Here is a 20,413-nt window from a genome sequence, read left to right as displayed (position 1 = left end):
TTGCTGCCTCGGTTTCCCCCTGTGTCTGTTGGCGTGATCAGCCTGGCTCATGGGGCTGGGGGGGATTCAACGAGGTGCCTAGTTCATTGTCAGCTCTGCATAAACATGATCTCTTGTCCTTCCTCTTAGTAGCTTTTACTTTCACAGCCTCTTGGTGAAATAGCCAAGAGGCAGCAGGGGTTGTGTCAAAAAAGTGGAGCTTGGTGAGGTTGAGCGGTTTGCTCGGGGTGGTGTAGGGGGTCTGGGGAGCCCAAGCCTGGGTTCAGAGTGGTGCCGTTGGGGGTGCAGAGGGGAAACTGATCAGAGAATCTCTCTGTTCATTCATGTTCCTTTGACTATTCAAGAGTTTGAAATCATTCTCCCTTTTCTTTTTAAGGCAGAAAAGGGAGCACGGAGCCCTTATGCCTGATGGGTATAATTCTCAGCTTTCGGGGTTGGTTTGTACTGCTGCAAGTTCTTTCTCACACTCCCACATAACTCACCCGCGCTCCCACTCGCATCTGTAAACATTTTTAAAATGTGTATTTTCTTTCAAAATAAAGCCACTTCTTCAGCTTTACCAAAATGAGTTGCTGACATGGAATTCACATTTGGCAAACCTCTGTCATCCTTGTTTTACTGAGTATGGACTATTGTAAATTAAGTGAAGTCACCATTTTTCCCTCCAAGTGGTTATGGAATCAGAGCTGTTCCTAAGTAAAAGATAAATTATGGCTGGATCTAAAGAGGCATCATTTAAAAAGTGTCAGTATACAATTGGGTTCTTAAAAACCATGCAGAGCAGCTAAATTCCCATGAAAATGGAGTGTTGCAGGATTGCCTGCAGTGACAGCATCCTTGGCACTGATTTATCCCATCTGCTTGGCCAACCCCATTACTCCAGGCCTCTAGTGTGAGAGGCAGCATCCACCAGAGAAACGTTTCTCAGGGTTTCTTCATGTCTTCATTCCCCCAGCCCCCGGCCAGAGCTCAGCATGTGGAGAGCAAGAACCCCTGGGAGAATAATGATACATGCAGAATTGGACTTTGAAAAGGTGACATCAACAGGGAGTGCAGCCTTTTGATCACTTATGATAAAATCCTTGCAACATCACCTTGAAGCTTGAGTCTAAACTTCAACTGCTTCTACCCCTTGTCGAACATTTAGGTTGTCTATGATTGTTCAGTGCACTAATTTCTCCTGAGATTTTTACCCAGGAGTCGATTCCCAAAAGGTGGGATGATTGAGTCAAAGGGTATGAAACTTGGGTTGTATTACCCAATTATTTCTAATAACTCTTTCCAACTGGATGCTTCCCAACACCCTTCCTAGCATTGGGTATGTTCTCATTGAGAAAAAAATCTTGGTAATTTTTTAAGCAGAAAATGGAATTATTTGATTTCCAAGAAATCAAAGTTTGTTTTGTTCTTCCTTTAGGGGGCATTGGGGGCATGGAGGCCTGATGTGGCAGTGCTGTGCTAGAGCCTGTTCATGCCAGCTCCTCCCAGTTCCTCCCAATGACTCTCTCATAGGCAGCTTGAAATCAGCTGTGATAGCAGCATTTATGCCATGAGAATATTTACACCATGAGAATAAGTGGGAGCATTCACACCAGGGGAACTGGTGGGAGCATTCACACTAGGCGAATTGGTAGGAGCGGTCACACCAGGGGAATCAGTGGGAGTGTTCACACCATGAGGATTGGTATTCATGTGTGCACCAGGGGAATCGGTGGGAGCATTTACTCCATGGGACTCGGTGGGAATGTTCACACCATGGGGCACGGCATGGAGCACAGTGGGAGTGTTCACACCACCCAGTGGGAGAGTTCACACCATGGGAATCAGTGGAGTATTCATACCATGGAAATGGGCACATGCTATAAGCCAGGGCTCACTCCCCCATACACACACACACACACCAAATGTTAACATTTGACAGCCCACCACAGCAGCCATTTGATAATTGGTTGTAGACAGCTTCTGAGGGGACACATAATAATAAAAAGAAAAGCCTTATGTCTAGTAGGAGGAGAAGTAGCGCTGGTTAGTAGTAACTGACATTCTGTAACCAGGAGCTACAGCTTTGCAGTGCACATAGTCCCTAAGTGAGACAGGAAACATTCCCTTCAGGCTTGCACATTCTCTAGATTGGGCCCCTCCCTGGGCCCCTCCTGGGTGATGGGCCATGCTGGAGGGACACCATGCACCTCCAATTCCTAGCATCTGGTTTCTATTTCATCAGAAGTTGGAGTTCATTCTTAGCAATCTACAGCATGAATGCATTTCAAAGGAAATGTTTAATTGGTCCCCAATGCTGGTTTTTTTCCATCTCCCAAGGAGAAACAAGTTTTGCTACCCTGATGGATGAGAGAGGACAGGTAGAGTTTGTGAGTATGTTTGGAATTTGCAGAAGTTGTTCATTTGGAGGACTCCATAATAAATGGTTCAAGCTGAGGTGGGGGAGGGAAGTGAGAATCAAGAAATGGATGGAAAGGGGGCATTTACTGACGCCAGTTCTCCCCAGCAGAATTTGGGGCTTGTGGATAACCAGGGGGTGGGGTAGGGGTGGGGGTTCAGGTTAAATAAAAAAAGGCCTGGGTGTCCTGAAGGAATTGGGGTCCTCCTCCCAGTTCTGGAAGACCGTTCCCAGAATCCTCTGCCTTAGAAACTTTGGCTTTGGCACAACCCAAGGAGCTCGGCCGAGGATTCGTGAGAAAAATCAGCTAGGCTCTGAAAGTCAGACTTGGCACCTGTTGGTCCTTTCCTTCATTCCATGCCTTCATATCTGAAGCAGGTGGTGTACAAGGTGTAACATAGTCTCTATCCACCTCAAGGCACAAATCAGATGCATCGGTTACTAACAGAGCTCCTCCAAGACACCTGCCCCCTCCCTCCCTCCCTGTCTCCCTCTCTCCCTCTCTCCCTGCCTCCTGCAGCTCCACCCCCTTCTTGCTCATGGGTCCCAAACCTGCTCCTCCTGCTGGATCCAGGTGTGTTGTAACAACAGACCCTATGAAATCGGGCTGGTGGAAGGTGTCCCAAAGGGGACCCACAGTGGATGCCTTGGGGAGTCTGAGTGGGGCTCTTTCTCGTGTGCAAGGATGGAGGGGCTCACGGAGGCCGGCTCAGGGTGGTGGGAGGTGAGGTCGGGGTGGGTGGGCTGGGAGGGCAGCATGGCGAGAGTGGAGTTGATACAGGCTGTGGAGGAAGGGTCCCTCCTCCAGCTTACCTCACCTCAGTCCCAGCTCATGTTCATCCTGCTCGAGCATGGCTCTGTAATGGTGCCAGCAGAGAGCGGAAAGAAGGATACCTTGCCACTGTGAGTTCCGGAACGTGCTGGAATCTTCTGGAAATGAGCATTTGGGGAACACCAAGCACTGCCCTTCCCTGTAGGACACTGAGTTGGTTGAATCAGTTTCCTGTAGGGAGAAGCCATTCATTCATTCACTCACTCGCTCATGCTTCCTCATCCCTTGAACTCGAACACTGGCCTATTCTGGAGCAGTCCCAGGCCATCCCTCCTCCGGGACTGTCACTGCAAACCTGGCTGACTCGGATGGAAAGAGCACGGTATCAGGTCGTCGCCTGGCTCTCGGTGTGACCGTGTGACCTGTGGGTCGCATCTGCCTTCCACTTCCTGGTCGTGTGAGGGCAAAGGGCAGGACTGGGCGTCTGTGGGATCATGCCAGGAGCGATGGAAGTGGCCCTCCAAGGGCGGAGGCCCCTGCTGGAAGGAGGTGCAGCGGTTCTCCATGACCGCCACAGAGTGAGATCACCCAGGGAGCTTTCACAAAACGAAATGCCCAGTGCTGCCCCCAGAGAGACTGTCCAGTTGGTCAGGGCCAGGGTGGGCAGGGGTCCGTTTTAATTCCCCGGTGTGTCTAATGTGCATCCAGGGCAGGTGCTTCCCTCAGGTTGGGAAACAGGGCACGATAGAGAAAGGTGCCCCCCGGGTGCTCTTATGCCTCGGCCTCTGGCAGGACAGGCAACGGGAGGGAGGTCTGCCCAGCCCCAGCGGGCCAGCCAGCACGGGGCGGGCAGGAGGGAGGCAGGGAAGGACGGGAGAGCCCCAAGCTGCAGGCTTTCCCTCAGCCATTAAAGTTTATTGTTGCCGTGGACAGTGATTGAAAAAGGCTTTTTGCAGGACTGAAATGTGAGCAATGAAACTTGCCAGTTGATGCCGACACAGGGCACTTATCTCATAAAAATAGCCTCCGTGTCAAAAGGTTTCAGTAAATGTGCCTGGAAGTATTAGCAGTCATTTCTGCCTGCCTCTTGCTCCCCAGGGGCCTGCAGCGAGGGGCTGTAAAAGGGGGCTCTTAGAAGGGAAGGAGGGAGGGAGAGAGAAGGGCAGAGGAAGCTAAAGCCAGCCAGGCTTGCTGCTAGTGGGGAAGAGGGTCCACATCCTCCCAGCGGGGACCCCAGCAGTTTCAGCAGGGCCTCCCCTCAAGCATTCTCTTCTTCGGCCAGCAGGGCTGCTTCTCGGAGAGTCAAGTGTGCCCGGCACCGGGCTAGGACAGCAGAGGACAGACCTGATCTCTTTAGGTGCACCCAGCGATCCTGTGAGGGCAGGAAGTTTCACATGAGGAAATGGAGACTCAGAGAGGTTTAGTGACTTGCTCAAAGTCACACAGCTAGTAAATGGGCCAGCCAGGATTTGGAAACCAAGCCCCGCTCTTTGCAGACTCCCGGCCTCAGGGATGGGTTCTTGTGCTGTTTGGGAGCCATGGAGCTGCCAGAGGCCCAGGCTGACCTGCCTGCCACCCTGGGGCCACCTAGGCAGCTTGGGCTGTGGAGAGGTCCCTAAGTGAGACAGGACTGCCAGGTGTGGGGTTGTTCAGCCGGAACACGGTTTCAAGGCAGGCTTCAGAGAGAGCTAAGCTTACAGGGCAGATGTTGGATGTCTCCCTGAGGTTCTCAAGGACTGCCTGGGGAAAGATCTGTCTCCCTGTGCCTGTTCAAGTGTCTATCCAGGTGGTGAGAACACTCAGGCCCCACCCCCAGCCCTGCCCGGCCCCTCCTACCACCCCAGCCTTGCCCATCACGCCCAGCCCCGCCCCCGGCCCTGCCTGGCCCCTCCTACCACCCCAGCCTTGCCCATCACACCCAGCCCCGCCCCCAGCCCTGCTCAGCCCTGCCTACCACACCCAGCCCTGCCCTTGAAGCTGTGGCTCCTCCTCTCTGTCGTCTCCTAGGCTCCACCTCCCCGCTGGCACGGAGATCCATGAGAGCAGGGCTAGCCATCCTTGCCTTTCAATGTCCCCAACTCAGAGCCTGGTCCTGGGACCCAGCAGGAACTCTCTCAACGTGGGAACAGCTTCCCTGATCCAAAGGCACGGGGCTGTAAAATAGAGAAGATTCTGGACTGGGATCCAGAGGGGATCCCCAAGGGGCTCTCAACCAGTGATCTCCCCCAGGAAGATGCCCATGATGCCAATTTATACATAAGTGTGAGGAGGGCAGTGCTTGCAGCCAGGGGCTTTTGTGTGTCCACTTTCCAGCCAGGCAGGCAGTCTAATAAGAGCAGGCAGTCAGCATGGGGCGGCCTCTTCCCATCAGCCAAGGGGCAGGTGGAGACCTCGGGCAGGGGGGCATAGAAGGCCGCCCCCGGGGGAATCTTGGTGTGGACGACCCAACACGGCTGTGTGTCCATGTGGGACCCATATGATAGACCATTAAACCTGCGCCACGAGCCTCTGGGCGAGCAGGAACAGTGCATGGACTGTGGAGGGAGCGCCCTGGGCTTGCCCCGTCATCAGCGGTGATGGGGAGCTCTCAAGCCCAGCCTGGTGGCCTGTGTACCCGGCCTGGGTGGGGCTGGGGGTGGGAGCAGAGTGCCAGGACTGGGCAGGTGCTCAGCGCTTGAGTGCAAGCCAGCCGGTCCAGGGTGAGGTGTCCACCACACGCTGGGAGGCACATTCCACCTCCTCTGATCAGCAGCTTCGTGGGGCAGCTCCTCCAGAGCCCTTGTGCGTCTTTTGGAGGACATGGCCTGCTCCATGCTGCAGGCTTGCGCTCTAGGGATCACTCACTGTCTCTCCCTCCTGGTCCCTGGAAGGGAAAGAAGCCAGGGCTCTGTGTTTAGACTCCCCATATTCCAAACGCTGGAATTTGGGAATGGGCACATCTCCCTGCTTCCAGGGAGGGAGGGCTCCCCACCCAGGCCTCCTGCATCCCCAGGCATCTGGGCTGGAGCTGTGGCCTGGGGGAGACACACGTTAAGGGAGCTGCTCCAAGTGCTGACTGCTGCTCCCTCCATCCCAGGCATTCTTCGGGGTGGGTGGTTTGGTTGGAGAATCTTTTTCTACCCCAAAAGGGTAGAGGAATCCAGCACAGAGCAGTGCTGTGGGGCCGCGTGGCTGGCAGGGCTGACTGTTTACAGAGGGAACTCCAGGTAGCGCCACGTTACTCTTCTCCTCTGCCCAGAAAATGTATCTCTGACCAAGCTGGGGCCGTGGGGTGCAGGGCCACCCACGGCTTGTGCTGAAGATGAGCTCCCCCAGTCCTGCTCACCTGGGTCGCCTTGGCCATTCTTTCTGGGGGAGAAACGCACCCCCCACCATTAGGCATGGCTTGGCAATGGGGGTGCCAATGCCTACCACTCTCCCCCTTATTCCTCCTGGCATATCCTGTCCAAGCTGCTCTTCCTGGGCGGGCCACGGGGACATCACTGGAAAGTGCATTATGGTCTTGGGAGCCCACTTGGTGCTCCCCGCCATAATACCAAATGTGGTCCTGCCATTCTGGCCCCCCCAAGCCCGGCAACCCCTCCCCAGCTGCCTACCCTGCCCCTGGTGGCCCCTGCCTCTGGTCATTTCTGGGACTTGTGTTTTGGTTTGCTAAAGCTCATGAAATGCAGTATACCAAAAATGGGTTGACCCTTACAATGGGGATTCATTAACTTACAAGCTTACCGTGCTTAGGACGTGAAAATGTCCAACTCAAGGCATCAACAGGCAATGCTTTCTCCCTGATGACCGGCTACTGGCAAGCTTGGGCTCCTCTGTTAGCAAGGCACGTGGCAACATCTGCTGGTCCTTATCCCACCCCCCACCCCACCCCCACCCCCAGTTTCGTTGCTTTCAGCTTCTGGCTTCAGTCACTTCCCTTCTCTGCTTCCCTCAGGCTTTTTTGTTTGTTATCCTCTTCTAAAGGACTCCAGTAAGAGGATTAAGACCACCTAGGGCAGACCTCAACTGAAATAACCTAATCGAAATGTCCCACCCCCAATGGGACTACATCCACAGGAATGGAATAAAAGAACTTGATCTTTTCTGGAGTACATACATCTTTAAACCATCACAACTTGCCACTTGCAAAGGGCCATCTGAAAGGAAAGAGGACAAAATGCTCATAGCTTTAGGGGTGGCTATAGCTTCTCTATGCTGGACGTGCTAGGGGTGCACACAGCACTGGTGTGGCTGTACAAGGGTCTGTCCGTCCCTTTTCCATCTGAGTTTTCCTACAGGGCAGATTTTTCCTTCCAGTGGTCTTGCCCCAGCCTCAATCCCCATGGGGCATCTGGTCTACCCACCAGCAGGTCTTGATTCATCCTTGGAGCTTGGGATGCTAAAAAGCAGTTTGGGGTCTCCTGGTAGCCAGTGGGCCTGGGGCAGGTATCTGTCCCAGCTTGTCATCCTCATCAAGGGCCGCAATGTGATTTATGCAAATGGGGGAGGGCTGGTGGCAGGGAGTCGGACCATCCATCACCCTATTTCCCAGCACCGAGTCATTCGTCAGTGGGGCCTCAAAGATAATACACTTTTTGTTTAAGGCAATTACTTAATCTCGACAAACTCCTGTGTTAAGCAGGGCTATTAGTGGGGTGCTTCATCAATCAGTGCAAAGCCAGGTGGGTGCTTTTTCTGAACTGCAATCACTCTTGGGGACCTGCAGTGGGCCCCGTGCCATCCTCGCCACCCTAATTACATAAGCAGCATGCTAACAACGAGCACCCCGCACGTGCCGCGGGGGCCAGAAAGGGGCCCATTTTTAATGCCAGTCAGAATGTTTTCCAAGCCAGGCAGAATGATCCATGGGGGTTATTAGCAGGCACTGGGAACACAGCTGGGGGAAACAGATAACTCCCTGACTCACTGTCGACTTGGCTGACTACCTGGGCAGTGTTGAGGAGCTGCCGTGTGGAATACCCTTTCTGTTTTAGGGGGGTCATGATCACTTCTGGGAAGACCATGGACAAAATGGAAATACCAGGCCTTCCCCTGTGTTTCTGGGATTTTCTCAGCTCTCCTTACTGGGGGCCTGGGCCATGTCCTGTCCCTCTCCATCTATCACTCATCTGCAGCTCTGGACACTCTGAAGCCACGTCCCAGGCTGCTTGGAAGGGGACTTGGGGTGAGTGGGAGAGGACAGGGTCCTGGGACCCCACCTTGCCCCACATTTTATTCTCATCCCCCTGGCATAACTCTCGCCACCATACGTGGCCGGTAGGAACACACCTGGAGTTTCTGTGGAGCAGTGTCATGGGTCTGCGTGTGGGTGTAGGGCCTGCCTCACTTCCCTGGGCCTCAGTTTCCTCATCTGTAAAATGGGATAATGACATACCTGCCTTGTCACGTTGCTGCCAAGATGAAATGGGTGCACAAATGCAATGGGCTCAGAAGGGCGCCAGCATGGGGCAGGAGGTGTGTTTGCTGATAGGGGCCCCCATGTTCAGGCTCTGGGGTGGGGCCCAGCTGGTGGCCTCATGTGTGATTTGCACCTGCTCTGACAGCAGATCTTTCTTCCCTGGGGCCAAGATTAATTCTGACTTTCAGCAGCTACCAGCCACCCTTGTTATCCTTGGGGTCTGTTTTCTGGTAGTAACAAGACTCATTCAGTCATTCATTCATTCACTCACTTGCTCACTCACCCCATAGACCTCACCCCCTCCGTGCCAAGTACCAGTTGGTCCTAGACTTCAGGGAGATGCTGCAGAGGGGGTGTTACCACCTGATTGGGAAGGAGGGGGCAGAAAGCTCCAGGGAGCTTTGTAGAGGCATGGGCTGCCTTTTTTTTTTTTTTTTTTAATTCAGTTTTATTGAAATACATTCACACACCATACAATCATCCATGATATACAATCCACTGTCCACAGTATGATAACATAGTTATGCATTCATCACCACAATCTATCTCTGAACATTTTCCTTACGTCAGAAAGAACCAGAACAAGAATAAAGAATAAAAGTGAAAAAGAACACCCAAATCATCCCCCCATCCCAACCCATTTGTCCTTTAGTTTTTATCCCCATTCCTCCACTCATCCATACACTAGATAAAGGGGGTGTGATCCACAAGGTCTTCACAATCACACTGTCACCCCTTGTAATCTACATTATTATATAATTGTCTTCAGGAGTCCAGACTGCTGGATTGGAGTTTGGTAGTTTCAGGTATTTACTTCTAGCTTTTCCAATACATTAAAGCCTAAGAGGTGTTATCTATATAGTGCATAAGAATGTCCACCAGAGTGACCTCTCGACTCCATTTGGAATCTCTCAGCCACTGAAACTATCTCGTCTCATTTTGCATCCCCCTTTTGGTCAAGAAGATACTCTCAGTCCCACGATGCCGGGTCCACATTCATCCCCGGGAGTCATACTCTGCGTTGCCAGGGAGATTTACACCCCTGGGAGTCGGGTCCCACGTAGCGGGGAGGGCAGCGAGTTCACCTGTCGAGATGGCTTGGTTAGAGAGAGAGAGGGCCACATCTGAGCAACAAAGAGACACTCCGGGGGAGACTCTTAGGCACCATTACATACAAGTTTAGACTCTCCTTTGTGGTAATGAGCTTCAAAAGGGCAAGTATGGGCTGCCTTTTTGGGGCAGTAAGGGTTGTCAGGATGAAGAAGGAGATGGGGTGTGGAAGGGAGGGCCTTGCCAGGCAGGGCGAGGACTAGTAGCAGGCGTGGAGGTGGGAAAAGGTGGGGCCTTTCGGGGGTCTGGGAAGTGTCAGTCTCATCCGGGCCTTGGGATCCTGAGAGCCCCCAGCCTCCATCCAACTGCTGGAGTCCTGATGCCTCTCGGGCAGGCAGGTCCCTCTGCTGGGCCCCCTCCCCCGGGTATAACTGGACCCACTGAGCGGAGCCTTTGCCCAAGAACACCCCGAGTGAGAACGCATGGGCCAGGCAGTGTGACAGCCGCTCACTTCTCTAGCCCCGACACGCATCGTGTGTGGGAGTTTTCCCTGGATTTTAAACCGTGTTTATTTTAAAGGAAATAGGCTCCGTCTGCTTTTAATTCATACACTTAGCTCATCAAAATACTGTTTGGCAAGAGGTTTTTTGATGGTTGGGAGGCCTTTGGGAGTATTTTTTCTCTTTTCCCTTTTTATACATCCTTATTCTAGGAAACAAGATGCTGGGCACCCTTCAGGCTGGCGGGTTGGGACACAAGGCCATGCTTTCTGTACCTCACTTTCTTCACCAGAGAAGTGGGGGGGTGGGCCCTTCCCAGCCATTCTGTGGGCTGGTCTCCATCCTGCCAGTGAACCCCCAGGTCTCGGATAAAGGGAAACTCTGCTCCCATTAGCCAGAGGGAATTCACAGATGGAGTGCTGTGCCGTCAGCTACTTGTAATTAGTCCAGGATGCGATTCGGCCACTGCCGCCAAGGAGCAGGTCCTGGGACGGTTCTGAGGCTCGGCCAAGGTCTCTCCAGGGCCCTGCCCCAGCCCAGGTGAACCCTGGCAAGCTCTTTGCTCTCCAGGGACCCTCTTGCCCATCAGGAGGCTCGGGAGTCCACACACCACTGCTTTGCTTGACCTAGGTTTCTCCGGTGGCAGTGAGCCCCGAGGGGATCCAGGGTGTGTGTGTGGGGGGCGGGGAGATGGAGGGGGAGGACTGGGAGCAGAGAGACAGCACTGACTTACTCCCCTGCACCCCCACGGACTTCACCCACAGAATCTTGCTTAACCCTCCCAGCTGCCCCGTGAGCCTCTGCTAGTTGAATGAGTGGAAAGAAGAGAGAGGGGATATTGTAACTATTTATTAACTGGTTGATTTAAATGATCAAATAGAAGTTTGCAGGGAGCTAAGATTTGGAAGTGAGGACGGTCTGAGGTTTGGGAAGAACTTTCCTCATCACATATGTAGCAGTGAGACTCTGATTAGCTGAGACTAGAAATCTGTAGCCAACCAAACTTAAAACAAGTATGACAAGTGAGACCTGCACAAACTATTGAACACATTAAATGTAACTGGTCTGAAATGAGCTGTTCTGTCAATGTAAACTATACACCAGATTTTGAAGACTCAGTACCAAAAATAATGTAAAATATCTCATTAATGATTTTTTGTATTGAGTACATGTTGAACTGATAATGTTTTTGCTATACTGGGTCAATTAAAGTGCAGGATTAAAATTAATTTTACCTGCTTTAGTTTTTTTGTTTGTTTGTTTTCTTAATACGGCTACTAGAAAATTTTAAATTACCTTTATGGTCCGTGTATATTTTTATCAGCTGGGGCTGAATTCAATGGGTGGATGTCTAAAGAAAAGCCTTGTTAAGCAGAGACTTTTAATAAAGCAAAGGATTGTTTTAAGTAACATACAATTATCGGAACCCTACTGATAAGGGGCTCCCGGAAAGTGGTCCTTCAGGGAACTGCTCCAATGAAGGCATGAAAAACATTTTGTAATTAGCCCATTGATTGCAGGAGAGTAAATAAGGGCAGCTTGGAGGTGCTGGAAGGCTGTTTGTTTGCTTCCTCTGCGGGTTTTAAAGGGCATTGATTGCCGGCTCTGCCCCGGAGAGCATCCTGGAATAAAGCGGTGCTTTAGCTCAGCCCACGAAGCTATCTCCAGTACCTGGTGGGGACCGAGGCCGGGCTTTACTGTCCCCTCGAGGACCATGGCAGAGTTAAAAGCAGTGTCCCGTGGCCTCTCTGGCGGGTGTGCACAGGATCTCAGGACTCTAGAGAGCTCTGTGGGAAACATACCAGATGCTGGGAAAGAGAAGGGAGGGGGTGACACCATCAGGACATGTGGGGACAAATATCTTCTTGGAAGGGCTCAGAGCCCCCCTGGTGAGAAATAGGCTCCTTGGGCTCTGACCCAACAGCACTGAAGCTGCCAGCCTTTGGGGTCTCTGCCAGCTTTGGGCCTCACATTTGACATGCCTGCATCTGTCTGAGGCCACCTGGCCACCCCCAGCCACTGTCACAGGAGCGGGAAGGAGCCCTGGAACTAGGGTGCCAGCGTGCCGACCCCAGCAAGGGCCCCTGGGCTGGATCTGTGCTTCCTGCTTTCTCTTCTGCCAGGTCCCAGGCTCTCTGGGAGGTCTGCAGGGAGACCTTGAAACTTCTGGGCTTCTAGTCTGTTGTATTATTTGGGGGCCCTGTGTGCTGTTTTTAATTTCTATTAGGGCAGATTCGTAACCAAGGCAGAGTTTTCAGATCTTCACGGGGTCCCTCTGTAGCATCCCCAAGTCTCACCCCCTTGCTAAAGAGGCAGGGGTCCCATGAGAGGCCGGTGGCAATGGTCACTCTTGAGTGGCCCTCCTGTGTGCCCGGCCTGCATAAGCTCTAGATAACTGCCTCGGTCTCTCTCTCTGGGAGTCCTGGATAACAGATGGGGAAACTGAGGCACGGGGCGATTACATCAGCGACCAAGACCCATCCATGGGAGAGCCAGCCTGGACCCAGCCGTTGGCTGCAGGGTCAGTGTCCCCTCTGTGACGCTACCTTGGGGACAGGACAGTCTGTTCCTGTGACCTGTCCCTGTTCTCTTATGACCCCATTGGGTGGGAGAGAGTCCACATATGTCCAGCTTCCGTGTAGCAGGGGCCATGGAGCATGGGGGGCCTGCCCTCCCTGCAAGCCCCACGTGGGGTGGCTTGGGGAAGCCCAGCCCAGGACTCTCTTTTTTGTCAGATAGCACCTTTTGGAGAAGCCAGCCCTGGGTCTGGATGGGCAGTGGGTGCTCGCAGGCATAGCAGAGGCTGTGGGGTGGGGGGGTGCTGGTGCAACTGTGGTGCAAGCTGCCTGGGCCTCAGCCCACGGACCCCAGCCGGCGCAAGGTGTTGGTATTTCCTGTTTGAGTTTAATTCCCTCCCCTCCACCCTCACCCCCACAAGTGAGACAAAAGTGCTTTTTAATTGCATGCTGTGGAGTGGCTGTTCAGGATATTATTATTCTTATTAAGTGCTTCCTGTGGATGTCAGGAGGTACCTCTTGAAGCAGCCTGTCCTGGGGCTTATTCTTGGGAATAATAGTTTATTTGCATAAGGCCTGGAAGGCAGGCTGGCGCTGCCCTGGGGAGGAGCCTTCCCTTAACTGGGCTGCACTTTTAATGTTCCCCTTGTGCCTGCTAGGAGAGCACCTGGCCCCCTCTGGGAAAGCCTGCAGGGTTGGCTGTGGACCTGCCACAGAGTGGGAGCGGACAGACCCTATCCAGGCTAGGGCAGGAATGCATGCATGCTTTCCCTGGGGCCTCCCCCAGCCCCGGTGCCCACCTCACTTCTTGTAGCCTCGAATCACCCAGCGCCTGGAGGCCGTCAAAGTCTGCACTCACTGGGGATCCCACGCAGCCGCAGTGCAGAGGTCCTGGCCAAGGGACAGCGTGCTTGTCGCTGGACTACGAAGGCCGCCTCCTGCCAAGTTGCAAGTGGGAGAGCTGCAGAGGTGCTGGAAACAGAAAAGTGAACAACACACCAGCTGTTCCCCAGGATGGTCCCAGCCAGTCGTCTTTGCTGGGGAACTGGTTAGGAATGCACATTCTCAGGCCAGCCCCAGACCACTGAATTAGGAACACTGGGGGCAGAGTCCAGCAATGGGGTTTTAACAAGCCCTGCGGGGATCCTCCAGTCTGAGAAGCACTGGATTAGCACTTCCTAGGTGTTCAGTTGTGCGCCTGTTATGTATAGTGCGTCATTTAATAGAGCCGAGAGGCTGCATGGTTTGTCAGGATTCGAACTCTGCACAGCTCGGTGCCAGGGCATGATGCAATCACCTGGGCTCACTGTCCACACTGCCGTGGCCTGGGAGAGCCCCTTTCCTTCTCCTTCCTTCCTGCTCGCCCAGTCCTGCCCCCTTCTGGGCCCAGCTCCAAAGCCGCCTCCTCCAGGGAGCCTTCAGGGCTGCTCCCAGCCACATGGACTCTCCTCCCCTGCTCAACTCCCAGCTTTCGCTGCCGTCTGCATCACGTGGACCCCTGAGTCTCACAAGGTCAAGTGGCCAGTTTCCAGCCAGAGGTGTCCTCGTGTGCTCCCCTTAGGAAGGAACTGTTCCTATTGTGCTCTGTGGCCGAGTCCTCAGACATTGACAAAGTGGGTTAATGCACAGGCTGGCCGCGAGCATCGAGACGTTGACCCTGGGAGCTGGGCTGCATGGAGCCTGCAGCCTGTGGTTCAAGGCCATGTCAGAGGGACAATGAGTCCAAATGTCGTCACGCCCCAAAGCCAGACCCATGCTGCTGAGCAAGGCAGCGCCCAGGCTCTTCTTTGGGGCTAGTATTTTCTGGGAAGCCTTTAGTGCTTCTGGTATTTTCTGGGAAGCCTTTAGTGCCAGCTTCCCTGAGGAAGGGGCCTAGGATCTCCCCAACACCGGGGCAGAGAGGGGGTCGTGCAAAAGCCAAGCAGTAAAGTCTGAAACACAGACCTTCCCCGTGAAAACAGCCAGTGAAAGTCCAGGCTGCTCTCCTGGGATCACTGGAGCAAAAAATACCACTGCCGATTGCCATCTTGTACCCACATGACTAGCACTTTTCATTTTGCAAAGCATCTTCACGTTACCTAGCAAGCTTGATGCTAAGGGTGGCACCAGAAGTAGCAAGCTCTGTCTCTCAGTTGTGGAAGGAGAATTGGTAGCCAGCAGCTCCAACCCAGAGCTAAAGTTGCTCTTATGTGGCTGACCCAGGCCTGGTCTGGGTCCCAGGGATGGCAGCGAGGGGCCTGCAGACTCCACTCCCCTTCCTGGGACCGGGGCAGACACTTCATGGCAGAGAACAGAGCCATGCGAACATGCAATCCGCTGCCCAGCCTCAGCCCTCCTTGCTGCTTTGTCCAGGCCATCAATCCCCCCGCACTTCCTGCAGGGGAGTGCTAGACTTGGTTTAAGGAAATTGCATCATAAGGGAGCCCCATCCTCTGAGCCACTCCCCTGCAACACATGGGAGGAGCCTTGCCTGGTGATGGGCGAAAGGTGAGATGCTGCTGGCAGCTACCAAATCACACCCTCTTCTCCCTTGGGCTTCTCCTGCTGCTCACTTTCCCAAGAGGCAATTTATTGCTGCTGCCGGGCTATGTGGCTGAAGGCAGATGAGAAGAGGATAGGTTTAAAAACTCTGCTCCTTTGCAAATTCTCAGCGATATTCCCCAGAACTACCAGGTCTTAGATAGTTTGCCTTGTGTTGGCTGGCACAGCCACAGATGCTAGGGGGAAGCTGTGGGAAGCACTGGAGTACTCAGGGATTCGTCATCTTGGAATGGGGGTGGGCATTCAGCAGGAATGATGCCTGGAATTTGAGGAAGGCCCTTCCTGCATAACCCACCACTTCTGGCCATCCTCATTTTAACACAGTGCCTCGGAGCAGTGAATTTACCAGAATGCACTTCTATCAGTGGATGCCCTGTGTGAGTTTCTCTCTGCTGCATCTCAATGTGCCTTACCCTGAGGACCAAGACAGAAGTCCCCGTCATTACTGCGGCACTGGGGCCCCTGTTACCGTCTGCTATGAGGCTTACTGTGATGGGGGAAAGGACCAGCATTTATGGAGTTCTGGCTATATGCCAGACCCTGCGAATATTCTTCACAACCCTTGGGAAGAAACTGAAACTCAGATCACTTGTCACTTGTAGCAAATGACAAAACCCACAGCTCGCTCCCAGGTCTCTCTGAACTCACGGGTCACGTGCTTCTGGCTCCTATCTCTGTCTCCTTAGACAGGGGACAGCTCATCTCCCTTAGGACTCAGTTTTGACTGATGCACATCTCAGGAGCAAGCCAGATTTAATTATAACTGTAAAGTTTCCCACAATGGTCTTCAAGACAGCCCCTTGTGCCATTTCTCTCTTTCTTCCAACTAGCCCCTTCTTGTGCCAAAGATGTACGTGTCTCTTGCTGCCCCGGTTCTCCCATTAGGAAGAAGGCGACCCAGTAAATCATCTGCAGGATGAATTTGTTTCCATGATTTTCCCAAGGCCTGTTTTCTTTTAAGAGAAATAAATGCAAATGCACTGAGGATTACTTAAGATGCAAGCAATCACAAGGTAAAGAGCATAATGGATAAATCATCAACAGGAGAAGTCCAGGCAGGGTTCCCCATCATGGGAGAGGAATTGGGGGAAGCCCTTTCAAGGAGCCCTTCCCTGATCCCCTTCGGAGCCATGACAGCATGGGATGCCTTGAGTTCACCTTCTTGGGGGCTGCCCAGAGCATGTTGGCGTGCCTGATGCTGAGGGCCCCCCAGGAACGTTTGTTGAGCGAATAGTGGTGAGGACCACCCACTGCAGCGGGGAAGTACACAGTTATCACACCAGTCACTGAGTGTGGCGAGCAGACAGGCGCTGAGCTGGTGGCCCTGACCCAGAAGGCTGCCTGGGGGCACAGAGAGCAGCTGCTCCAGGGAGCCGCCCCCTTGGCGGGTCACGCTGGGACTCAAGGCTGGAGCAGAAGCACTGGGGGCCCTGCCCTGTGGCAGGGCCAGCCTGGGAGCTGGTCACTGCCTTCCGGCTGATGCACACCCCTGCCCCACCTTACCGTGACCTTTTGAAAATGTTTCACCTAGTCAGGTGACTCCTGGCTCAGGACCCTCCAGGAGCTCCCCAAACCACTCAGGGAAGAAACCCAAACTCCTTCCCATGGTCCGCTCAGTCGTACAGGACCTTCTCTCCTGTCACTCCGCTCCAGCCAGAGTCTTCAAGCTGAAGTCCTGATGTTCTCCCCTACCTGGGCCTTTGCACTCTGGCCTGCGTGCCTGTTCCTCCTCAGAGCCTCCCACCTTGCCCAAGTTCTCTGTGCTGCCCCTCCCCCTGTTTGCATTTCCTTCCTAGCTTTGTCATTCTCCAACATCATGTTACAAATGGATTTGCTGGGTTTGTTCACCATCTGTCTCCTGGTACTGGGGGGGTAAGTCAGCTTTATCAGAGCAGAGGGTAGTCAGTTCCCAAGGCCTAGGACAGTGCTACATAACAAGCACTTGACACCAGTTAGTTGGATGGATGGATGCATAGATGGATGGATGGATAGATGGATCAATAGATGTATGTATGGATGGATGGATGGGTGGGTGGGTGGGTGGATGTATGGTTGGATGGATGCATGGATCGATGGATCGACGGATGGATGGATGGATGGATGGATGGATGGATGGATGAATGGATGGATTAAGGGAATGATGGAGGGAGGGAGGAAAGGATGGATAGGTGGATGTGTGGATGGGTGGAGGGATGAATGGGTAGGTGGATGGGTGGGTATTCTTAAAGTGAACTGCTTTCCACGGTCCTCCCTGCTGATGTGAATGGATTGGACTTTCTTTGAATGAGAAAAGACACCTGGGCACCGGGCATGGGTTTGAATTCCTTGGTCCTCCACCCTCTAGCTGCACCTGGGCACCACCGTCCATCCTAGGACAGATGCTGTGTGCTCCCATTCACATAGAGCCCCTGTGTACCAGGCAGGGCCAGGCGCCGGGGAAACCCTGGGAACTTTAAGGGGCTTGGTGAGAGCCTATCAGTGCTCTCCTGGAAGCTGAGTCACACCTGTCTGAGCCTCCATCTTCTTTCCTGAAAAAGAGGGCTAGGCACAGTGTTGCTGGTAAAACAAAATGAGGCTCTGCAAACAAGCCCCAGGGGGCAGCCACCCCTGAACCTTAGTGCCAGGCACACCTGCCCTCCCCACCACGGTGGCCTGAGCCACTGGCTGACCTGGCACAGCACAGGGCAGGAGGAACCCACACACGTTCCAGGCACCTCCTGGACTTCATAGAGTGAAGTGAGGGTGTGGGGCATGGACTGGGCCACTGCAGCCTGCACATTCCATGGGTCAGAGGCTGAGAGGTCAAGAGCAGGAGGGCCCCAACTTGAAAAGGAGAAAGCCACTTCCCCTTGTCACCTCCACAGTTTCCACCCCAGGGTCCCTGCAGGAAGCGGGGAGTGGGCCCAGCTGCAGCAGTACTCTGTGGGTGCGGTCCTTTATGCCTCTTCCCGGAGCCCCAGGCACCCTCCCCCAATGCACGCACATGCACACATGTACATAGAAACATGCACATATACACACATGAACATGTACACATGTACACACACTCACACATGCCTGGTCTTGTGGGGCAGCCTCAGAGCCCCTGCATTTTCCAGTTGCGGGAGACTCGGCAGCCAGCCCTATTCTCGCCTGTGAGTCTCCTGAATGTGGGATGGCTGAGGTTCCTCCACACACACCTCCTACCTTTGGAGGCTCTTTAGGCCTTGATGAGGTTGCATTCATCCTGAACAGAAGGAGTCTCGGCTCACAGCTGGGGGGCTGGGCTCTGATAGCCTTCGGGGACCCCTCAGTGACTCAGTAGGAGCACAGTTGGGAAGAAGGGGCCACCCGGATGCGGGGGGCAGCCAGTGTGAGAGCGGGAATTCCAGGTGAATGCAGCTTCCTGGTTTGCTGTAAAGCCCTGAAGTTGGTATTTGCAAAGCGCTTTCAGCAGAAGTTGATATCTGCAAAGTGCTTTCAGCAGGCCGGGTGCTGACTGTGTTTGCTAAATGCCACCCACAAACAAGGTGGGGCAGTTGGACCGGGGGTCACCCTTCCCCCCCAGGCAGGGGCCATCGAGGCTGCACTGAGGGAGATGCCCACCAGCCGTCCAGGGCCCTGGATTCTTCTCTCTGTTCTATCATTTCTCAGCCCTGCGACTTGGACAAAGCCCCAACTCTCCTGGGCCTCCATGTCCGGTCTATGAAGTGGGCTCAGTAACCCCTCCCTGGCTGCCTCGGGGCCTCCTGGGTGTGCAGCGCTTTAAAGGGTGTGCCACACTCGAAAGCGTAGCAGTAACGTTATCTGGTCTGTCCGGCCAAAGTTGAAAAAAGAAAGAAAGAAAAGCCCATTCTTAAATATTCCGGAACATGAATCCTGCCTCCCTGCTGACTGCCCCAGGCATCAGGAAATCCCAGTTGGTGACTCAGGCTGTAAGCAGCCACTGTCCCACCCTCCACCCTCTCCAGGTTGAGCAGATAGCAACCCAGCCCGTGCCCCACCGCCAGTGGATGGTGTGTCTGTGGTTTGATTACAGGGTCCCGGGGCTCCACATATTAGGAGTAACTGTTGTCGCCAGTAGTGCTCTTTGCTGAGCACTTTTTACCTGCAAAGTTACTGGGCTAAGACCTCCCAGGTGTAAACAACAGTTCACAGTTGTCTTCTTAGCAACCATGTCAGGTAGTTACTGATCTTCATTTCCAGATGGGACAGCCGAGGCTCAGGGAGGTAAAGGAACTTGCTTGGGGCTGTGCAGCCAGTGAGTCTCAGGGCTCCCAGAGCCCAGGGTCCCTGACTCCCCAGAATGCCCAGCTGCCGAGTCACAGCCAATAGGCCCAGTGTGGCATCCCCAGAGAATGTGCCCCAAGTGGGGGCCAGGGCCCCGTTCCCACCACCCCCACCCCAGGCGGGAGAGCTGGGGCCCAGAGTGATGGGACTGCTTGCCCAGTTCCTCTCTGAGTCTGAGATTGTGAGGTCTGGGTCTGGCAAATCAGTTTAATCCGGGTTAAGAGATTGACTTTCTTTTCCTGCCGGTCCCCATGAAGGGTGTCAGCGTTGTGGAATCCATGGAGATAAAATTGGATATGCAAAAATTAAAGTTACAGTTTCAGGAGGGGCGTTCCTTCCCGTTAAGAATTCATAGCGTTTTCAGTACAATGCTAGAATCTGTCTGTGTAGAAACCGTTAGCATTATTTTCATGCAGCCATTACAGCGGGGCCTGGCAGTTGGCCGATCTGTGCATGTGTGTAAGGCAAACCCATCAGCCTTTCTTTAAGATATTTGGGAATTCAGAGTCAATGCCGTTTCCCACTGGCCTCTAGCCCTCAGACTGAGCGAGAGTTGGCTGGAAAACCTCCACTTCTCAACCCTTTTCCCAATCTAACTACTTTGTAAAGAGCCTTGTTTTGCTAACACCTGTAATTACGTTTGCCTCTAGGGCGCCCAGGAGTTTTTTGTTAATAAGCAAACAGCACCCTCCAATTATCACGAGGATTTGTGGAGGGCAGGCCAAGCGCAGGCAGGAGGCAGTCTCCACGATCGCATGCTTGCCTTCCCATCCCGGAGGACACACCCTCCAGCTCGCATGTGGTCAGTAGGAAATCTGAAGCGCTGGAGAGTGGACACAGCGACGTAGGTGTCCTCTTTAAGCGAGATGGAGCAGGCAGCCGGGTGCAAGCTGCCCGCAGCTGGGGGCACAGGGCTGGCCTCGGCAGACGCTCCCGGGTGAGCCTCTCCAGCCCGCCGGTTTACCT

General features: G+C 53.7%; 1 protein-coding gene across 1 annotated transcript in view; it reads left to right on the top strand.

Annotated features, from left to right (window-relative positions):
- GLI2 (GLI family zinc finger 2) overlaps positions 1-20,413 on the top strand; it is a 247,706-nt gene that overhangs the window by 164,156 nt on the left and 63,137 nt on the right.

The sequence above is a fragment of the Choloepus didactylus genome, chromosome 9 (assembly GCF_015220235.1).
Source record: "Choloepus didactylus isolate mChoDid1 chromosome 9, mChoDid1.pri, whole genome shotgun sequence".
NCBI classification, from domain to species: domain Eukaryota; kingdom Metazoa; phylum Chordata; class Mammalia; order Pilosa; family Megalonychidae; genus Choloepus; species Choloepus didactylus.
Note: the sequence above shows the minus strand (reverse complement) of the source record. Positions and strands in the feature narration are given on the sequence as shown.